Here is a 13,947-nt window from a genome sequence, read left to right on the forward strand (position 1 = left end):
TGCATACCACAGGCGAGACAACTGTTAACTTTTTCGGACATCAGTTAGTGCAAGAAAAAAGGATCCCCAATGGGGTACTTAGCTTTAGACGTTTTCAGCTGTAATTCAAACTCTGTAGCGACCGACTGGCACACTTGTGAACTGCTTCTGCTACTGGCTCCACGGGAAGAAAGACTGATGTAATGGCATTGGCTGCCTTGTTTTATAGCACTAACGACCTGACATCAGACTACAGGCAACAGCAGCCGATGCAGAAAAACATTGACTTTAGTATTCGGGCCAGCCGAGGGTTACCATAGCAGGGATAACCCACAGGTGATGACTGCAGCAGTGAAACATGAAGAACATCTTGTAAAGGGGTGTAGTGGAAGGTCAGGTCTCCAAATCCAAAGGGGTAGGAGCCAACAGGATGCTTGACATGCTCTGTGCAGAGAGAATCTTTCTCACTAACCTCTCCATGTCTTCTTCCATAAGCCTCCTGGAACAGCAAGTGGAAACAACTGATGGGGACTTTGGTCTCTCTAAAAAAAGGGGAAGGGACCCTAGAGGGGACTGGGTCCACAGAGAGAGTATCTGGTTCTCAGGAGACAGGGATTGTTGGGTGTTGAGTCCGATGTTTTCTGTGTCGGAGCCCAAAGCACTTTGGTCTGACATATCTTTGGTCAGTTTAGGTTTTGAATCTGAGAATGAGGTTGAATCCGAGCAGTCTTTCTTTCGCAATTTAGGATCCAAGTTTGAAGTCAGATCAGATGACTTAAGCTTTTTTCTCTTAGGATCCGAGGTAGTTGTCAGATCCTATATAAAGGACTAGAAGATGCTGAAGTAGTACCTGTGGAAGGGAAGCTCCAGATAATGCCTCACTAAAGGAAGAGGGAAGTAGCCCCTTGAGAATCAACTTGTTTTTGCATTCAACCAGAGCTCTTGGTTCATAGGTAGGTACTAGGCTATCGGCCCAAGGGCCAACGCAAGCCTAGCCAACAAGGTTCCCTGGCTTACGCCACCCAAGAAAGTTATTTTCCTGTGCCACTGATGAGCAGAGACACAGAAGTGATCCCCGGGGTGTATTTCCTATTTCCCATATTGAAAGCATGGCACATAGTACAGTTTTCCTGCAGGTGAAGTGGACCCAAACAGTACACACACACAATGTGAAGGGCATCCAAAAAGGGACTTTTTTGTCCTCACTTTTCACATTTCTTAAATCCAGCCATGTATTTATCTTTATCAGCCATAGTAAAGAAAATATATAACGCACACTACCAAAATTTAAACAATAGAAAAATCTTTTAATGAGAAAGGATAGCATAAAGGAAGAAATACCAACAATGGTATTTGAGAACTACAGTAAATGTAGAATATCAGAGAGAAAAATATACTAACGATAGTATATTGAGGAGTACGACAGTAAGAAAAAGGGAAAGGTAAGAGACTAAATAATAAAAATGCATCTGAGATAGATTTATAAGAAATTAGACATTTAGAAAGAAAAACTAGAAAGACAGGTTAAAATTATTTGAAGCTATAGTGCTATTAGCTGCTCGAGAGAAGCTAGCACCCATGCCTTTTGCTTTCAACCAGCAAACAAAATCTGAGGTACTTGGCGTTGGTGCACAGTGGGTAAGGGAAGTGCTCCAGAGACTTCTTTCTGCCACAAGCTTTTGCAACAGCAGAGTCAGATCTGAGGGATTGGATCCAAACTTACAAGTTGAGGCCAGAATGAAAATTGACATCAGATAGTTTATTTTACCTGTGCTAGAAGCCAATGCACCCAAGCTGGTCAATGCTAAAGGGTTTTCCATTTAATTATCTATAACAAAGAACATTTTCAGGCACTGAAGTAAAACAATTTTATGGAAAAATTAAGGTTTCCAAATGGGTTTTAGAAAATACATCTGGTGAAAAATAGCCAAAAGCTGACACACTTCATTATTCTAATGTACAGGTTCTGTTTCAAGAGGCTACAATCTGGTATAAGCTGAGCACCTGACATCTTTCAGCATAAAGTAATGGACTAGCTCAACAGGCATGATGGTGGTTTTGTTACTTTCTTTTTATTATTTTTCTTTGTTTGTTTACCAGGGTAGCACACTAATCAAAGCTGATGACTAATTTTAAACATAGCCCAGGTTAGCACATCATAAACAAGAACACAGATTGCTTGTGGTATATATATATATATATATATATATATATATATATATATATATATATATATATATATACATATATACATATACATATACACACACACACACACACACACACACACACACACACACACACACACACACACACACACAGTGGATATAAATGTGTGCACACCCATGTTAAAATACCAGATTTTTGAGATATAAAAAATGAGACCACAATAAATCATTTCAAAACTTTTCCCACCTTTAATGTGACCTATAACCTGTACAATTCAAATGACAAATAAATCTGCTAGGGGAAAAATATAAAAAATAAAAAACATACAATAAGCTGGTTGCATAAATGTGCACACCCTTAAGCTAATACTTTGTTGAAGTGTAGGGGTCTGTACAGTTTTTATATCCACTGTGTGTGTGTGTGTGTGTGTATATGTATAGATATACAGATAAAGATATACACACACACACACACACACACACACACACACACACACACACACACACACACACACACACACACACACACACACACACAAATCACGCACACATTATTTACAAGGATGAAGACAGTATGCAAAAACAGATGAGTTTGAGTATCCTGCAATGACAGACAGTGACTTTCAAACCAAAGAGGGAGGTGCAGAAAGTAAGTGATTGTGTGGGGCTAACTGAAATGGTATGACAACAGATCGATGACCACCATCTCCAATCAAACAGATGGTGTCACTTACTTTCTCAAAGCATTACCATAGCACACGCTCATTATGGCCAATTTGTGAACTACGTACACTTCAGATGTAGATGTATGTAATCAACAAGGCCAGGCTTAGGTAAAATGGAGCCTTAGACAAAAGACTCCATGCCTATCCATAGCACATTGGTCCTGCCTACACCTCTCCAGTGTCCCTCCCTTGTCCCACATGTCGCAGCCTCACAACATCTCACTTCCTTCTTGTTTTTTTCACACTATGTCTTGTTTTTTCCTTCATCCTTTTCATTGGTCAAAACTCCATTGGAATAAGTGTGCAGAAAGTAACTAAGCTAAGCTGTGGACCATTCAAAGCTAATAAAATAGTAGTTCCCAATAAGCTGAGATGATAAATGCCTGCAAAGATGTATAAAAATCCTATAGGGGAAATGTGCCTGGCTACCCCAAAAAAGTACAATTGTACAAGCAAACTTACCAGAACAGTAGATGTTTAAATGATCACTGCTGCAGCAGTGTTAGCTATATGGGTTATGTCCTAAGGATATAATAACCAGCCAGCTTCCAAAGCTTAAGGCATCTTATACACTACCAGTTAATTAGCTCAAGCAGACATGAATAAAAAGAGTGGTTTGGGCCACTAATCCCTTCAAAGCTTTCTGGACAATTAAAGGAGGAGGCTAGAGCCCTGAAAATGTCACTGTTAGGAAAATAAACCCTTAGCCTGGCCACAAAAAGTATACAAAATAAGAGGAAGGGAATGGCTGCTGTAGCACTGATCATTCGAACATCTAATGTTATGGTAAATTTACTTACACGACTGATCACTGCTACATAGCTTTAGCTATACGAGTAGACTACCACAGCTTAAACTGACTGGTGGAAGGAAGGATGAGGTTCTATGACCCCCTAGAAAATGGTCTTAGCAAAACCTTCTTCAGACCTAGTGAAAGAATCTAGTTTGTAGTGTTTTGTAAAGGTATATAAAAAGGATAGAGTTGCTGCTTCTAGTTCACTTCCAAAATCAAACTAATTCTACATTAAAAAAAAAAAAGTTCTGTACTTACTGTGATGACATATGTCTCATTTTCGTCCAGTGCAAAGTTTGGGTTGTCAGATCCAGTCAGATCATACCCCAGTGCCTTATGCCAAAGTAGTGGATCCAAGAGCTCTGAGTCGTCCCCTATTAATAATTCCTTCCTTCTAAATGATTGGTATACAGGCCAGGGCATTCTACTCTTTGGGAAGGTGATGTAGAACAAACAGACAAGGTCATAGTCAAGGTCTATCTAAGCCCTAGAACATTCAAAATGGCAATTTGGAAGGGGTAAGGAGGAAGGGATGTTGAACCGGATGAAAATGATACAACACAGATCTACTGTTACGGCAAATACACGCTTTTTGTATTTGATGTTGTCTAGTTTCATCTGCTTCAATGTTTGGGACAGATACCCAAGCTGACTAAAAGGGTCTGGATGGCCTCAAGGAAGGACATTCCTGAGAATGGCAGAGGCAAAGGATCTGCGAGCTCTAGACTGCACATCCAGTTTATAATGAGATACAAAAGTGTGAGCTGTTGACCAAGATGTTGCTGTATGGATGTCACTGAAGAACTCTTTGCAAATGCTTGAGATGACCATTGTTCTGGTGGCCTGACCCTTAGGCTTTGAATGCAAAGGCAATCCTTGTGTTTTATAAACAAAAGAACTGCATCTGCCAGCCAGTTAGAAAGTATGATTTCTGATGCACACTGTCCTAGTTTTATTTTGGAAAAGGAGACAAATAGCTGGTCTGATTTCCCGATGTATTTAGTATGATTTAAATAAAATGTGAGCTGCTTGTGGACATCTAATGTATGAAGAATATGTTCACCTTTGGTAGAAAAACTTGAAAAAAATACAGGTAAGTTAATGTGAATGTGTCGATTTAAATTTGTTTCAGATGCCACCTTTGGGAGAAAGGACAACTTTATTCTTAGTGATACTCTATCCTTGTGGAATATGAGAAAAGGTGCCATGCATGAAAGTGCTTCCAGCTCTGAAATTCATCTAAAAGAAGTAATGGCAATCAGAAAAACTGTATTTGAAGAAAAGAACTTTTAAGTCATCTTAGGCCATGGGCTTGAAAGGTTTTACAATGTGATATCTCATGGGGGAACTGGCCCTCGATCAGGGGTCTCAACAAGAAAGGCCCTTTGAGGAAAGCTTTAGCTATTGTAAGTGAAGCAATAGATAAATCACAATGTCCTATGTGAAAATTTTAAATGGCAGCCATCTGAATTTTTGTAGTACAGTAAATGGAACCCTGCAGAAAAAGTTCTGAACTCTAAATTCTAGTATTAATTGAAGAGGGGCTGAGAAAGGATCCAAATCCATTTGAAGATGCCCAAACAAAACATCTTTTCCATTTGCTCTTCTAAGTCTTTTTTGTTGAGTTCATCTGATAAGAAGATATATGAAATACTGGGTAAGAAAGCCTGGTATCTCTAGCTATCATTAAAATTTGAGAAACCATGTAGTTAATTTCAGGGTCTGAAGATCTGGTAGAGGCATCCCAGACTGGTGACTTAGTAGATCCAGGATAGGATCCAATACCCATGGTGGGTGCAGTAAGTAATACCTAAGGAAGGGGAACCATACCTGCTGGGGCTATAACAGAGCAATGAGGATCTCCTTGGTCTTGCACCTTGTGGTTTTCTGAATGAATTATGTTAGGACGACTATCAGTGGAAAGGCATACAGGACACCTGGGGCCAAATTTGAACAAGAGCATCTCTCAGTTAAATAAAATAAAACTGAACAAAATCATCTATCTTTCAAATCACACTGTAATATTGTAACTAAATGGTTAGCAAAAGCAAAAAAATCCTACTACTCTCACCTTCAGATGCAACATAAACTCAACCCCCAAAAATTCTGGCATGCTATATAAAGGGCATAACATGCCTATTCAACCTGGTGGACTTCTTTGAAAAGGTCACCAAAGCAATGTATGAAGGCAAAATCATTCACACTGTCTAACTTGAACTGGCCAAGGCATTTGACTCAATACCCCACTCAAGCATTGTTGACAAACTCAACAGGTTAGGCAGAAACCCGTATGTCACCCACTGGATAGCCAACTGGCTCAGTGACAGAACCCAGGAAGTTAGAACTGGGAAGTCCATCTCTACAAAGAGGCCAGTCACAAGTGGAGGTCCTCATGGATCAGTCTGTGGACCGTTCCTTTTTGGCATTTACTTCTCAGAAGTCAAGGCCAATGTCAGTGGTTTCTGGCTGACTAAATTTGCAGATGATTGCAAATTAGGTGCTGTCATTTAATCTCACACTGACACAAATGTTCTCCAGGAGGGGCTAACATAGATAAACAACTGGTGTCAGAAATGCATAATAGTATCCTTTGGGAAGTCATCCATCACTGGCAATTATCATATTGACAACACACCCCTTAGAGTTGACCCGGTAGTCAGGGACTTAGGGACACACAGAGTAATCAAGCCCTTGATCATCACGTGCCTACAGTGGTGAGGAAATCATTCTATGTTGCACAACTTATAAACAAAGGTATGGCATCTAAGTCCAAGGAAGTCATTGTTCCATTATATTCTGCATTCATCACATCTATCATTGATTACAATGCCCCCTTTGGTATGTACCTAACCAGGCATATCCAACAACTGGAACGCCCACAAAGGTTCCTCACTAAAAGAATACAGGGCATAAGTAATATGTCCTATGCAGACTGCCTCAAGGTCCTATCTCTGTATTCTGTCTCTTACAGGCTTTTGAGGGGAGATTATGCCTGGCATACAGGGCATTGTCAGACCCCACTCTAACGGACCTCCTGCATATCCAGAAAACAAACAGTACCAGAATTACCCATTCTTAAGACTTAAACCTTGCCCGTGACATAAATAGGACTTGCTGGAGAGATAGGCATGTATCCCAGAGATTACCCTGTCTATGGAACAGGCTCCCCATCCATGTGAAGCAGAGTTTCTCCTTAAACCAATTCAAGTGCAACTTGGATAATTGGATGGGAAACCAGAAATTCATCCGTGGTTTTGCACCTATGTCTCTAATGCAAACAGGTAATCTATAAATGGTTTGTCTCCCAGGCCCTTGCTTACACTTATCAGGGGTATCAGAACTAGTCAGAAATTTGGGATGCATTGCTATGCTTAAAAAGGCCCTTGTGGTCATTAGCCTAGTAAACACCTACGAACCTATATCAACCCTTCTTAATCCAGGTACAAACAGCACTCCCCACCACCCAATGCTCCCATTGACAAATAGCAGAAGAATTTAATAAATACTTCATTAAATCCATAGTAGTCCTACTGACTTCTAGTACTAAAGCAAAACCCCCACACCCACTGTCTTATTTCAACACCAACAGCTCCTCTCCCCACAACAACAACTCATACAACCAATACAACATAAACCAGACCTCCTTTTCCTTTATTTATTTTTATTTTATTTATTTATTTTACATTTGTTAACCGGGCTAGTCCAACTGGATACATGTCCATTTTCAGTAGAGGCCCGAGGAGAAAAGCTCCGAGTTTTCAAAACATTTAATGTTACAAGTAATTTAAAAAAAAATAACAATACAAAAATGTATAGCAAAATGTTACAAGAACAAGGTTTGTTCATAGTAAAAAATGATTTCACAATTTTTTCCCACAAAAAAGCAATAAGTAAGTAAATCAAGAAAAGATGGGGATATAAGGTTGCTAAGGACATCTACAGGATAAGACAGGAATTGGAAAACAGGATTGGTGGTTAGATGGGATGAGTAGAGCTGGACAGAGTAGAATGGTCAGTGAGAAATTATGATATAAGGATAAACTTTAGCAGAGAAAAAATTGAGGGAGACATGGTAGAGCAGAGGAGAAGGAAATGAAAAAGCAGATTAATCAGGGTTATTGCAAGAGCATAACCAGTGGTTGGAGAGGAAATTTTTAAGGTTAGTTTTGAATAATGGGAGAGATGTAAGAGCTGTTAGGTCATTTGGTAGGAGATTCCATATTTTACCAACAAAGTTAGAGAAAAGAGAGTCTCCTGCAGAATTTTTAGATAAAGAAGTTTGCATCTGCATTTTTTTAGTTGAGCGTAACTTTTTCAGGTTATGGTATGGCATTATGAGGGTAGTGAGAGTTGGGGTATTGTTAGGTTGATAAAGGACTTTATGGGCAATAATAAGTTGGTTAAATTGTAGTAGGTGAGGTAATTCAAGCCAGCCTAGTTGTTTTAGGTTTTGACAGTGATGATTCCTATAAGGCGAGTTAGTGACAAATGGCACTGGCAATGTTATTATAAGATTTAGCTAGTTTGTTATGATTATATTGGGACAGGTTACTATAGATGGGGGAGGCATATAATAGGGTAGAGAGTAAGTGAGTTCTTGCTATTGTAGATCTGGCTAGTGGTGATAGAAATTGTTTAATTCTATATAGAGATCCGAGTTTTTTGTTGGTAGATTTTATTATAGTGTTAATGTGAGCGTTAAATTTAAGTTGATTATCTATTGTGATTCCTAGGAGTTTGGTGGTGGTGTCAGGAGAAATTATGGTACCATTGTTGGATTGAAGTGTAAAATGAAGAGGGGGAGATGTGTGTGAGGGTGTAAACAGCAATAATTTGGGTTTTTTTGGGTTGAGGAGAAGACAATGGTTAGAGAACCATTTTTCTATTGTGGTGAAGGATTTTTGTGTGAGAGAATGTATTTTGCTGAGCAAATAATTGTGGAGTCGTCGGCGTATTGAATGCAGGTAGAGAAGGGGATAGAGAGATGAAGGTCATTGATGAAAATGGAGAATAACAGTGGGCCTAAGATAGAGCCCTGTGGGACACCTAGGGAAGTAGGTAGAAGTTCAGAAAGATGATTCTACCAGAGAACTGCTTGTTTACGATTATCCAGGTAGGATGTGAACCAGTTCAAGGCGGGTTTATCAAGTGATAGGGACTTTAGAAGGTGGAGTAGAAGTTTATGGTTGACCATATCAAAGGCTTTAGAAAGATCTACAAAGAGTGCTGATGACAGGAAATTATTGTTTAGATTTGTGTTGATACAGTTGGTAAAAGAAAGTAGGGCTGTGGTAGTACTGTGGTAAGGACGAAAGCCATGTTGACAGTCCGCTAAGAGATTGTGGTGGAGTAGGTGGGTAATTAATTGTTTGTGGATACATTTCTCCATTATTTTAGCAAGAGGAGACAGAAGAGCTATGGGACGGTAGTTTGAGTATTCAGTAGAGTCGCCACCTTTGTGAAGGGGAATAATATGTGAGATTTTCCAGATTGATGGAATAGTGCATTCCTTAATAGTTCTGTTAATCAATATAGAGATTGGGTAGGCAATGGCTGAGGCTCCTAGTTGTAGGAATTCCCCTGGTAATTTGTCAGCTGAGGGGGTAGAAGGTTTAAGTTTTGCAAGTAAGGAGGAGATGAAGGAGGGGGGTATTGGTTCTAGGTGGAAAGGAGGGGGGGTGGGACTTGTAGTGGACAGGTTGGCAGTGTCAGGATATTGTTGATTTGCTAAGTTTTGTACAGCTGTGGTAAAGAAGGTATTAAACGCATTTGCTGTTTTAGTAGGGTCATCAGAGTTGCTGCCAAGTGGAGTTGGTGTTACTACTTTACCTGGGGATATTAGTCTGTTAATAGAGGTCCAGAACTTCTGTGGTTTTTGGAGGGAAGATTGTTGAAGTTGGATATAAAAGTTTTTTTTGTCCTGTATTATTGCTTTTTTAGTCATATTTCGTTGTTGTCTAAAATTTTGCTGATCAGTTATGAGTTTAGTGGTGCATACATTTGGTCCAGGATTTGTTCCTGGAAAGGATTAGCTTTTTGGTCTCACTTGTGAGCCATACTGCTGGTTTGTTTTTCACTCTTATGGTACGAATTGGGGCATGATGATCTAGGATTGTTAGGAAAGTCTTATTGAAGTAGGATACGGCTTCATTTATTGGAAGGGACTTAAGGGGTTCCCATTTGCAGTGTTTAAGTTCGGTTAGGAACATTTTCTGGTCAAAGTGTTTTTTACTGCGTATAGTTATAACAGGGGGAGAAATGTGAACATTTGTTTTGTGTCTTATATATATTAGAGAGTGATCACTAAGGTCATCTGGTAGGGTTCCTGTTGTATAGTTTTGTTTTGAACCATTTATTAATATCCAGTCCAGAATGCTTTCGTTGTTATTGGATTTGTTTATTCTAGTTGTGGAATTAATGAGTTGTGAGAAACCATTCAAATTGATCAGAGAGGATGGGTTGTTATTGTTACATAAATTCCAGTCGGTGTTGACGTCTCCTAGTAGTATTGTTTCTTGTGGATAATTTAGAGAAAGGCAACTTAATAGGTCTTCTAGTTTATCTTGATTGTTACCTGGTGGGAAATATGTACAGATGATGTTAACTGATTTTTGGTTGTTTAGTTGTAGTTTTGAAATAATTATTTCTGTAGTGTCATCAGAATGTGGTTTGTGGTTTATTTTACTGATTTGTAATCCTGCCTTGTAGAGAATAGCAACCCCTCCACCTTTTTTTTTGATGCGGTCTTTGCGAATAATATTGTAACCTGGGGGAATAATTTCTGTATCTTTTATTGTTGGTTTAAGCCACGTTTCAGTTAAACAAAGGATGTCAAAGCAGTGGACATCTAGGAGAGCATGTACTTGAGTAATTTTGTTGCAGATGCTACGTATATTAAGATGGGCAATTTTGAGTGTTTTTGAGGATTGAGCTGATAGTAATGGGACAGAATTAGATTCAATACTATTAGAGAAGGATGAGTGAAACTTTGGGACTGGGTTTGGATGAATGTCTCCATCCTTAAGGGAGTGGATCAAAGTGAAGTTATGATACCGGCTAAGTTTAGGATTAAGGTCATATAATTTTCGAGTGTTAGGAATTGAGTGTTTTATATGAAAAAGTCGGTGATATTTGGCTTGGATGTAGCTATGGTTATATGTGGAATTATTAAAGTTTGTGCATGAAACAGGAAGTGATGTAGTAGTGTGTTTGGATGGTATGAAAAGAGTTTTGAGAAGGGGTTGTTCATAGGAGGTAAGGAGATAGATAGTGGTGAGAGAAGCGAACAATGACATTGGTAGTAGACAGAGGTGTAGGTTAGGCATGTTGAGAGAGGAGGGAAAAAAAGTTATAGGTAGAGAGATGAGGAAAAGGACTGCTTTAGTTGAGAAAGGCTATAGATGATAGGGGAAGGTTTGTACCTAGTAGGTTAAGGATAATTAGTGAAGGGTGAGGTTAGTGAATGATGGAGTAGTAAGTATATGTAGTATGAGGAGGAGAAGGATTAGCTATTGTGAGAAAAGGTTAGAGATAAATAAGGGGAGATGTAAAGCTAGTGGGTGTGGAGGTAAAAATGTAGGGTGTGGCTAGAAAGAGGTGAGTGGTTGGTTGGGATAGAATTGAGGAGTGGAGGGGGGTGTGGTTAAGAGAGTATATAGGTAGACACCCTGGGGGCGGGTGGGAATTGGGGGCAGGGTAGGGGGGCGGAGTGAGCCGAGGCGAACGGAGAAAGACACAAGAGAGTGGAGTTCAGCAGGAAACAATCAGAGCAAGGGAAGAACTAACAGGTAAGTCAGTAGGTTAGAGAAGGTGTATTAGATAGTCAGCTAGTGTATTGAAATAAAGTAAGTAGAAAAGCTAGAGTCAGCAGAATCGAGGTAAGGTACGAGAGGCTAGGCTAAAATGCAGTTCTGGAAAAAAAGTTTCAGTTAAAGGACAGATAGGAAAGGTTTAGGGGGCAGAAGATAAGCATAAGAGTGGGAAGAGAAAAGTAGCAGCAGGAAAAAGAATAAGGGTGCCACCTAGTGGCCAGTTGTATGTTTGCAGGGACAGACAGCAGAGCAGGGGGCTAAGCACAAAAGACACAAGAGAGTGGAGTTCAGCAAGAAACAATCAGAGCAAGGGAAGAACTAACAGGTAAGTCAGTAGGTTAGAGAAGGTGTATTAGATAGTCAGCTAGTGTATTGAAATAAAGTAAGTAGAAAAGCTAGAGTCAGCAGAATCGAGGTAAGATGCAGAGGCTAGGCTAAAATGCAGTTCTGGAAAAAAAGTTTCAGTTAAAGGACAGATAGGAAAGGTTTAGGGGGCAGAAGATAAGCATAAGAGTGGGAAGAGAAAAGTAGCAGCAGGAAAAAGAATAAGGGTGCCACCTAGTGGCCAGTTGTATGTTTGCAGGGACAGACAGCAGAGCAGGGGGCTAAGCACAAAAGACACAAGAGAGTGGAGTTCAGCAGGAAACAATCAGAGCAAGGGAAGAACTAACAGGTAAGTCAGTAGGTTAGAGAAGGTGTATTAGATAGTCAGCTAGTGTATTGAAATAAAGTAAGTAGAAAAGCTAGAGTCAGCAGAATCGAGGTAAGGTACGAGAGGCTAGGCTAAAATGCAGTTCTGGAAAAAAAGTTTCAGTTAAAGGACAGATAGGAAAGGTTTAGGGGGCAGAAGATAAGCATAAGAGTGGGAAGAGAAAAGTAGCAGCAGGAAAAGAATAAGGGTGCCACCTAGTGGCCAGTTGTATGTTTGCAGGGACAGACAGCAGAGCAGGGGCTAAGCACAAAAGACACAAGAGAGTGGAGTTCAGCAAGAAACAATCAGAGCAAGGGAAGAACTAACAGGTAAGTCAGTAGGTTAGAGAAGGTGTATTAGATAGTCAGCTAGTGTATTGAAATAAAGTAAGTAGAAAAGCTAGAGTCAGCAGAATCGAGGTAGTACGAGAGGCTAGGCTAAAATGCAGTTCTGGAAAAAAGTTTCAGTTAAAGGACAGATAGGAAAGGTTTAGGGGCAGAAGATAAGCATAAGAGTGGGAAGAGAAAAGTAGCAGCAGGAAAAGAATAAGGGTGCCACCTAGTGGCCAGTTGTATGTTTGCAGGGACAGACAGCAGAGCAGGGGGCTAAGCACAAAAGACACAAGAGAGTGGAGTTCAGCAGGAAACAATCAGAGCAAGGGAAGAACTAACAGGTAAGTCAGTAGGTTAGAGAAGGTGTATTAGATAGTCAGCTAGTGTATTGAAATAAAGTAAGTAGAAAAGCTAGAGTCAGCAGAATTGAGGTAAGGTACGAGAGGCTAGGCTAAAATGCAGTTCTGGAAAAAAAGTTTCAGTTAAAGGACAGATAGGAAAGGTTTAGGGGGCAGAAGATAAGCATAAGAGTGGGAAGAGAAAAGTAGCAGCAGGAAAAAGAATAAGGGTGCCACCTAGTGGCCAGTTGTATGTTTGCAGGGACAGACAGCAGAGCAGGGGGCTAAGCACAAAAGACACAAGAGAGTGGAGTTCAGCAGGAAACAATCAGAGCAAGGGAAGAACTAACAGGTAAGTCAGTAGGTTAGAGAAGGTGTATTAGATAGTCAGCTAGTGTATTGAAATAAAGTAAGTAGAAAAGCTAGAGTCAGCAGAATCGAGGTAGTCGAGAGGCTAGGCTAAAATGCAGTTCTGGAAAAAGTTTCAGTTAAAGGACAGATAGGAAAGGTTTAGGGGCAGAAGATAAGCATAAGAGTGGGAAGAGAAAAGTAGCAGCAGGAAAAGAATAAGGGTGCCACCTAGTGCCAGTTGTATGTTTGCAGGGACAGACAGCAGAGCAGGGGCTAAGCACAAAAGACACAAGAGAGTGGAGTTCAGCAAGAAACAATCAGAGCAAGGGAAGAACTAACAGGTAAGTCAGTAGGTTAGAGAAGGTGTATTAGATAGTCAGCTAGTGTATTGAAATAAAGTAAGTAGAAAAGCTAGAGTCAGCAGAATCGAGGTAAGGTACGAGAGGCTAGGCTAAAATGCAGTTCTGGAAAAAAAGTTTCAGTTAAAGGACAGATAGGAAAGGTTTAGGGGGCAGAAGATAAGCATAAGAGTGGGAAGAGAAAAGTAGCAGCAGGAAAAGAATAAGGGTGCCACCTAGTGGCCAGTTGTATGTTTGCAGGGACAGACAGCAGAGCAGGGGCTAAGCACAAAAGACACAAGAGAGTGGAGTTCAGCAGGAAACAATCAGAGCAAGGGAAGAACTAACAGGTAAGTCAGTAGGTTAGAGAAGGTGTATTAGATAGTCAGCTAGTGTATTGAAATAAAGTAAGTAGAAAAGC

This window comes from Protopterus annectens, chromosome 6.part0, assembly GCF_019279795.1.
Source record: "Protopterus annectens isolate FY-2018-M chromosome 6.part0, PAN1.0, whole genome shotgun sequence".
In the NCBI taxonomy this organism is placed as follows: Eukaryota; Metazoa; Chordata; order Ceratodontiformes; family Protopteridae; genus Protopterus; species Protopterus annectens.